Source organism: Neofelis nebulosa, chromosome 6 (genome assembly GCF_028018385.1).
Source record: "Neofelis nebulosa isolate mNeoNeb1 chromosome 6, mNeoNeb1.pri, whole genome shotgun sequence".
In the NCBI taxonomy this organism is placed as follows: domain Eukaryota; kingdom Metazoa; phylum Chordata; class Mammalia; order Carnivora; family Felidae; genus Neofelis; species Neofelis nebulosa.
In genome coordinates, this window is record NC_080787.1 from 106,837,383 (window position 1) to 106,846,640 (window position 9,258).

Genomic DNA, 9,258 nt, shown 5'->3' on the forward strand with positions numbered 1-9,258 from the left:
GGACTGAGTAAATGGTTTCTACGCTGCTCCCCATCCAAATTCACCATGTGGGTATTAGTGAATATCCATGGTGACGTACTCACTGTGGCGATACTCACATGGTAACAGCAGATTCATAATTTTCATAAGAATCAGATTTGATAAGAATTTACATTTTATAATTTCAAAGGGCTAGAAAGAAGTACATGGCATCTTAATTCAAACGTCTAGTGCTACCTTGAAATTCAACAATATTATAAAGAACGGAGCAGTAAAAATGTTTCCAATGTATTTTTATTATTTGCCACACAGAGTCATAGAGGAAGTAGAAAATCTTCAGGTACCTGGACGGACAGCCCATTTTTGACCTCCAGTGAGAATTTTATAAGATTCTCCAAAGTGCTTTCCTTAAAAATTAGCTGTAATCGAGATTTAATGGGACCCTTCATTTCCTGCCATTTTGAATTATGTTTTAATTGTTTCGTGTGGATAATTATTTTATTTCTCAAGAGAATGCACATTCTTGAGGGCAGACTTTGGGTCCCACCCAGCAGTTCAGGCAAAGAAAAGGAGACCTGCATTCAAGGGGGGGTGCTCAGCTCCACAGCAGATCCTGGAGACCAGGCAGGAAAAGAACCCAGCACTGACCAAGTCGGCACTGACAGGTGAATTGCTTGACAGGACAGGGGCCAAGTTTGGCGCTAGAAAAGCAGTACAGGAAGTAAGAGCAAAGCGTTTGGGGATCATCAGCGGTGTGAGGGGGCTGGGGAATCTCTTTGGGGTGGTGCCGACCAGAGTGAGAGACGATACATCAACCGGTACTTCCTGTACGTGGTGTGCACACAGCTGTGATTCAAACCCAGAGGAGCCCAGTGTTGTATTTTTCAAACCTTTCCTTTAGAAAGGAATTTTTATTGGAAGGAAACAACTAGATTTTACATATAAGTTGACCTAGGTTGGTAGACACATCCCAGGGGCTGGAGGGAGGAGGGCACTGTTTGAAATCTGATCTGGCAGAAACAACCTCTTGACCTATTTTCCTCACGTGTAAAATGAAGTTAATCGTACTTTTTCTACTTTGCAGCAACACTTAGAAGATCGAATAAGGTGAATATATGAGACAGTATTTTTGAAAGCTGTAAAGCGTTACAAATATTACTTATTATTTTTGGAGTTATATAATCTTAAAACTATTAAACTCCCAATGGCCTTAAAAATGTAATGAAAGGAAAAGTATACATATGACAGAGAACTTTTCAAGAATCAATTATCCAATCGAATGATTGTATAATGCTTTCATTCCTTTCTTTCTCTTTTTTAGTTATTCTGTTAATTAGCATACTTTTATGAGAGCCTGGGGGAGAAAGATCCCCCAGTTTTTGGACCATGACCCACAGGCCCACTGGGGTTCTGTCCATATTTTCAGCCTTAGCTCCTGCCCTCCCTCCACTTGCTAATCAAATAGCGACTTAGTATCTGTGGAATGAAGGGGGTGGGGGTGGTTCATGCTTCCCTGCCTTTAGCAACTCCTTATTTTTCTGCTGGCAGTACATTTCTCTTGGATTCATATTCATTCTGCAAAACCTACTCAGGTGTCTCCTTCTCAGCATAGCCTTTCCTGACCATCTTTATATTTTCTTGTTACCTGTGATACCCTCCCTCCTCATGCCCATTCTTTCTGTCTCAGAAAAATAAGGTCTCAGGGACTCTTTCCCCACTCTATTGAGGGTCTGAGCCAGAACTCCTCCAGGGCAGAAACTGTATCTAGTAAGCTTGTCACCAGAATCCCAGGCCCCAAAGAGGTGGGGCTTGGTGTTGACTCATTGCTGTATCCTTGGAACCTGGAAGAATGCCTGGCGTATAGTAAGTGCTCAATAAGTACTTGTTGCTCAATAGATGGTCTTTTTAGCAGGCTATGGGGAAAATATAGACACATGAAACTCTTAACTCAAATTAAAATTTGCTGTTTTCTATTTAAAGAATTCAGTGCACTTCTATATGGGGTAAAAAAATAAATACGTTGCATTTCAGTGGAATTGTAGACTCTTGTATTTTTGTGCCAAGGAAATAACATCCACGTTCATCAGGAATAAAAAAGGATGGAAAAAATGTGATTTTGCTGAAAGAGGAATGATCGTCATAAGTTCTCCCTGCCGTGATGCTTTAAAAGCTGTAACAGTTGAGAACACAGATTATACCAAGAGTTTTCTATTGGCAAAGTGAAGTAAAACAATAAATAGAAAATCATCTTGATAGGGGCACCTGGGTGGCTCAGTCGGTTAAGCATCCAACTTCGGCTCAGGTCATGATCTCATGGTTCGTGAGTTCAAGCCCCGTGTCGGGCTCTGTGCTGACAGCTCAGAGCCTGGGGCCTACTTCTGATTCTGTGTCTCCCTCTCTCTCTGCCCCTCCCATGCTCATGCTCTGTCTCTCTCAAAAATAAATAAATGTTAAAAAAAAAAAAAAGAAAATCATCTTGATAATTGACATAAAATTTACATTGTAAGCTTATATAGAGAAATAGTCCTAGAAAAAAAAATACGCTTTCGTTCTACACTACCACAGATCATTTCCTTAAACTTTTTACTTTCTTTTGAATTTATACAAAAGTTTTAGGCTTGAGGTCATTAAAAAAAAAAAAAAAAAAAGCCGTGCTGATTTTTTTCAGAGAAGTGACTACGTGTCTTATGTGGGGTTTGAAAAGTTTGTTTTCCAGATGTACTACAACGTGCCATATCACTGGTGGCAGAACTGTTCGGGGCAGCGTTGATTTGATTTGAGTGTGAGGCCTGATAAACCCTTTTATCAAGTGCTGGCAATTCAGTCAAATAGCACCTGCTACAGCTCGAAGAGAAACTGCTAAACTGAAATTAATGCTTACGTTTCTTTTCCAAGCAACTAATTTCATTAACAAAATTAGATTTCTTAGAGGGGTAATTGACACAATCTGGTAATTCAGAGAGACCTGTCATTAAAAATTAAGCATATAGGGAAACGACACGAACTCAACTTCTGCTACCAATCCCCAGGCCGCAAAGCATCCAAAGCAGAAATGGCACAAAGAAATGTCAATAGCAGAACAGACATCAAAGGTGAATCTTCAGTGAGTATGGATTGAATCTTTTTGGTTTTAGCAGAGTAAAAAATACTGATTACTTTTCTCTCATTAAAAAAAAAAAATCTCCTTCTATTTGGAGAATGTGTAATTTTATTTAGAAAACTTATGAAGAGCTCTTTAGTTTCTCTGGAGAGGCAGAAATAAATTTAATTCTACCTTGCCTAATAATAAATGAAGACCTTTTCCAAGCTCCTCAGAAACCCAGTTAACTCCCAAATTCCAGGAGGTGGTATGACTTTTTCTTTGACCTCTAGAATTTTTCTCATAATAAGAATTGTCTTTTCTCATGTGAAGTTCTTAAGTATGATAGAAAGATATGTGCCAGAGGAGTGAAGGAAAATATTAATGGGTTCACAGGGAGGAAAATTAGTGCCTTGTTATTCTGTGCCTTAACTCTTTAAAAAAATTTTTTTTAACATTTTATTTGTTTTTGAGAGACAGAGCCTGAATGGGGGAGGGGCAGAGAGAGAGAGAGAGAGAGAGAGAGAGAGAGAGGAGAGTTTGAGACAGAATCTGAAGCAGGCTCCAGGCTCTGAGCTGTCAGCACAGAGCCCAACACGGGGATTGAACTCACAGACCGTGAGATCATGACCTGAGCCGAAGTCGGGACGCTCAACCGACTGAGCCCTCCCCCTCCCCGCCCCGTGCCCTTTGGTGCCTTAACTCTTGTTCTTCCTCTCCTCTGTGCACTAGCAACAAGATTGCTGTTTCTCAGAAGAGCTGTTCCACCACCCCAGCCTGACTGATTTCTCCCTTCGTAATGTCATTTTGCATTTCTTTTTGAAACCACTTATTTGGCACCTAATTTCATGCTGCATTTAATTTTTTTACTCGTATTACTGTTCCTTATCTATTTTCAGATTGTTCTCCAGAAATAGTGGCTCAATTTGTGGCACTAAACGTGCATGTATGTGTTTGCTTGCCTAGCTCTCTGCCAACATACAGTCTGTCCAAGGAACACTCAGACTTATAAACTTTCAGGAGAAGAAACAAAGAGTTGACCCACAAAGAAGGGCTAGTTCTCTAACCAACACAAGGCCAAGAATTTTAAAAAAATACCTTGCAAAAGTAGGAGGGTTTCTGAGTTCGTATCAACCTGCCCGGAGTCAAAAGCAGCAACTTTGCGACATGATTATTACATTCACAAAGGTCAAGTCACGGCTTCAACTGCAGAGAACAGTGAAGCCAAAATTGTTCCGTCAGGGCATCCAGGTTTATCGGAAATGTTCAAAGTTTTATTATTCGAGGGATCAAACCAGTTAAAATTCCTATTCCCTCCCCTCACCCCCCAGAGTACAAAGAGTTCTTTTTGACTTGACTAGATGAAGCATTGACTCTGTTGGAAGCAGCTTTCCTTCTACCATGACTCTCGTTACCATCAAGTGCTTGCTACGGTGGTGCCAACTTGCCAACTTCATTTGGTCAATGATTTTCTTCTAACGTAATCGATGCAATATTTTCTCTCATTTGACCAGTTTATTACAAAGATTTGACGTCTTTTTTGGTATGACTAAAACAATCGGGAGTCCCAAAGGTGATGTTTATCTGGAGGTGTTTCAAGGACTTGAGGCTATAGTTTACTTTTATGTCACTGAAGAATTTCATTGTTCTTAGCAATCGTACTGACATTAAATATAAGGAACCATCCTATTATTCTCCACCAGGTTTCTCCTGCAGAATCTGTAACTGTCAGGATGTGTCACCTCTTTCTGAGATCCCATTTCTTAAATCGGTGATCCCGGCCTCTGCCAGGAGCAACGTTCTTTATTACTTGTAGGGCTGGGACCTCATATGGAACAGGTATCAGGCAATTTCTCCGGGGAGGACTTTGAAGACATCATTTATCTGCACATGTGAAGTATGGTCCTTCCTTCTAAATACTGGGCTTATCTGACCCAGCTAAGCAAGATTTTGGGCTTGGTCAAAGTTACAAATGTGATTTATTCAATTATATTCTGGTAGGAACGAGGATGCATTTTAATGAAACTATGGAAATAATTACATGGTCATGAAATAAAGTAATCTAATAAAATTGCTGCTCATACAGTTCAACCATTATTATTGTTTTAATGAAGAAAGGTCAATCACCGTAGGTCATTATTTTCTTCAGAATTATTTTTTTAATTTCCTGATCATTTGTTAGCTTATAGTCAGTATTGCTACTTTTGGATTTTTTTTTCCTTTTGAATTCTGAAGATTTCATTGGGAGAAGATCCCACTGACAGAGTTTTTCCTTCAAATTTGTATAAATAAAATGTTACATTGAGGGTTAGACAAAGATTAAGAAGAAAAAAAATAGACTTTAAAAATGGGCACTGAAAATACAATATTTCTTCAGTTAAATCAGTTAATTTGGTTCATTGAGTCATGGGTAATTGATTCTTGTTTGGTTGAACTTGGTTAAGCAGTTCACTCCCATCGAGTCTGTGCTTCTAGACCAGAACAATCTTGGAGGTTCTGACTCAGTTTTCTGAATCAGTTTAAAAGGTCCCTTCTATGGTGATGGTCTGGGAAGTGTGATCAGAGTTTATTCCTTGTGACAACAAAGGTCAGGTCTAACTGCTATAGTCTTTTGCTGAGGTTTTTCTGATGTTTCTTCCGGGACACTTGATTTTTTTCTTTCTATAGCAGAACTTTAGACTAATGTAAGCAAAGAGAAGAAAGCTTTTTGTGGATAAGGCTAAATGGTTGTGGTCATTTTATTATAATAGCTAAAAATATTAGAGTGGAACAGAATGATCTATTATGTTGAAGTATAATATATAATCAATTTATAAAGTTTTAATAAACTATCCTGATAGGGTGAGGCCATTATTAAATCTTTAGTCTTTATATCATTAAGTACCTTATGAATGTCACCAATATTAATAGGCTATAATATAATAATATAATATGATAAGTGGTAATATAATAGGTTATAATACATCTATAATAGTATAAATAGGTATGTAAAGAAAACAGGACTTTCAGTTTCTGGTTCCTCATGTAAGGAGCTTGGAAGTTGCTACACCACCCTAACAAGTAAAAAGCTGAATAAACTGAAAAATCAATAACTCTTCCTAGATCTGTAAGAGAAATGAGGACACAGGGAAAACAACTACCCCCCAAAATTGGACAGGCAAATACACAAAATCACAACTTACTGGAGCAGAAGGCTCTGCGGGAACCAGTGCCAGGATACAAAACTGAATGGTAATTGATGAATTAATTGCTGGAGGCTCAGAGAAGACAAGTCTGAAACTTACAAACTCCAAGGGGACTCAGGCACAGGGGGTCCCCTACATTTTTGTGAGTTTTACCTCAGGTGCTAGATGGGGTTCTCCCAGTAAATTCCCTTGTGCTTCTTTCTGCAACGGTTTTGAAATTCATGAGAGCATTCTGTTCTTCTTAACAACGTCTGCCCTCAGGAGAAACTATTCAACTACAGTCTAGCTTGCTGGGTTTATTTATTTATTTTATTTCGACAGGGAGAGAGAGAAAGAGAGAGAGATAAGCAGAGAGAGAGGGGGAGAGAAAAATCCCAAGCAGGCTCCACACTGTCAGTGCAGGGCCCAACCTGGGGCTCGAACTCACAAACTATGAGATCATGACCTGAGCCGAAATCAAGAGCCTGAAGCTTAACTGACCAAGCCACCCAGAAGACCCTTGCTGGGGGTTTTAATCAGACCCTAATTGATCTAAGGGAAGGGAAATACCCACCTGGCTCTAGCCATCCCATCCCAGGTAAGAAGGGGAGGGATGGGAATGAGAAGCACAAAAGGAATTCATGGGCCAGAGGCACAGGCTCACTACAAGACTAATCACAGGACTAGAGAATACGTCCCCTCCCTCACACCTTATTGCCACATTACTAAAGCAATTCCTTTTACCCAGCACATCATGTCTATCAAGAAAAATTAAAAGGCCTGCTATAAAGCAAGAAACTTCACAGTTTGAAGGGGGAGCAGGAGTCAGAACCAGACATGGCAGACATGTTGGAATTATCAGATCGGGAATTTGAAACAACTTTAGCTAATATGCTAAGGTCTGTAATGGGTAATATAGACAGTATGCAGGGACAAACAGACAATGTAAGCAGAGAGATGGAAATCCTCAGGAAAAAAACAAAAACAAAAACAAACAAAAAGAGCTGCTAGAGATCAAAACACTGTAATGGAAATGAAGCATGCTTTTGATGGGCTTATTAGTAAACTGGTCGTGGCTGAGGAAAGAGTCTGTGCTTCAGGAAACCTCAATAGAAATCACCAAAACTGAAAAGTGAACACAGACTGAAATATAACAACACTCAAGAAACGTGGGGCAACTACGAAAGGTATAACATATGTGTAATGGGAACACCGAAATGGGAGAAAAAGAGAAAGAAACAGAAGAAATATTGGAAAGAATAGTGACTGAGAATTTCCCCAAATTAATGTCAGATACCGAATCACAGATCTAGGAAGCTCAGAGAACACCAAACGGGAAAAATGCCAAAAAATTACACATCTACATTTCATATTTAAACTACAGAAAACCAAAGTTAAAGGAAAAATCCTAAAAGAAGCCAGAGGGAAAATACACCCAACCTATTGAAGAACAAAGATAAGAATTACATCTGACTTCCCCTCAGAAACCACGCAAGCGAGAAGAAAGTGGAGTGAAAAACTTAATGTGATAAAAAGAAAAAACCACTGACCTAGAATTCTGTATCTTGAGAAATTAACCTTCAAAAGTAAAGAAGAAATGAAGACTTCCTCACACAAACAAAAATTGAGGGAATTTGTTTCCAATAGTTTTGAATTTCAAGAAATGTTAAAAGAAGTTCTGTGGAGAGAAGGAAGATAATATAGGTCAGAAACTGGGATCTAAGTAAAGTAGAGAAAAGCATCAAAGAAGGAATTAATGAAGGTAAAATAAAAACCTTTAATTTGCTTGTTTTTAGTTGATCTGACAATAGTTTGTTCAAAATAATACTAACTGTATTTGATTATGTTTGCTTATGTGTAAATACATATATAAATATACATATGATATACATATACAATTATATATACACATGATATACATATATAATGTAAATATATATAATATATACATATGATATACATATATAATTATATATATAATATAATGTACATACATAATTATATGTAATATGTACACATTATATATATATATACACATACTGTATATATAGTATATATGCTTCTGTATGCTGTATATAAGTGAAATGAATGACAGCAATGATATAAGAAACAGAAATAATTAAGGTTATTTGTTACAAGGTACTCATACTTCCTTAGAAGCAGTATAATGTTATTTGAAGGTTGACAGGATTACTTGTAAATGTAAAAAAAAAAAAAGAAAGCCAAAAAAAGTATAACGGATATGCTAAAAAAGAAAAAAAAAGAATCACATAAAATGCTCATTTAAAGTCACAAAAGGCTGAGGAATAAAAGGAAGATAAAAATGAATAAAAAATAAGGACAACAACAACAAAAAACAGCAATAAAATGGGAGATATGAATCTAACTATATCAGTAATCCCTTTGAATCTCAATGGTCTAAATGTACCAATTGAAAACCAGAGATTGTCAGAGTGGATCAAAAAACAAGACCCAACCATATGTTGTCTGTAAGAAACACATCTTAAATATAAAGACAGGGGTGCCTGGGTGGCTCAGTCGGTTAAGCGGCCGACTTCGGCTCAGGTCACGATCTCGCGGTCCGTGAATTCGAGCCTCGCGTCGGGCTCTGTGCTGACAGCTCGGAGCCTGGAGACTGTTTCCGATTCTGTGTCTCCCTCTCTCTGACCCTCCCCCGTTCATGCTCTGTCTCTCTCTGTCTCAAAAATACATAAACGTTAAAAAAAAATTAAATATAAAGACAAACATAGAGAAAAGTGGATGGATGGAGAAAGATAAACTATGCTCATATTAATCAGAAGAAAATAGGAGTAGGTATATTAATTTCAGACACAGCAAACCCCAAACCAAGGAAAGTTATCAGGGATGAAGGGAAGCATTATGTAATGAAAATAATTCTCCAAGGAGATAACAATCCTTAATGCGTATGTGTTTAACAGGAGAGCATCAAAATAAGTGAGGTCAATCTAAAAATGTATATGTATGTTAAAAATAAATTTGTTGGCAGTTACTTTGTCAGTTTTTGAACATGAACAT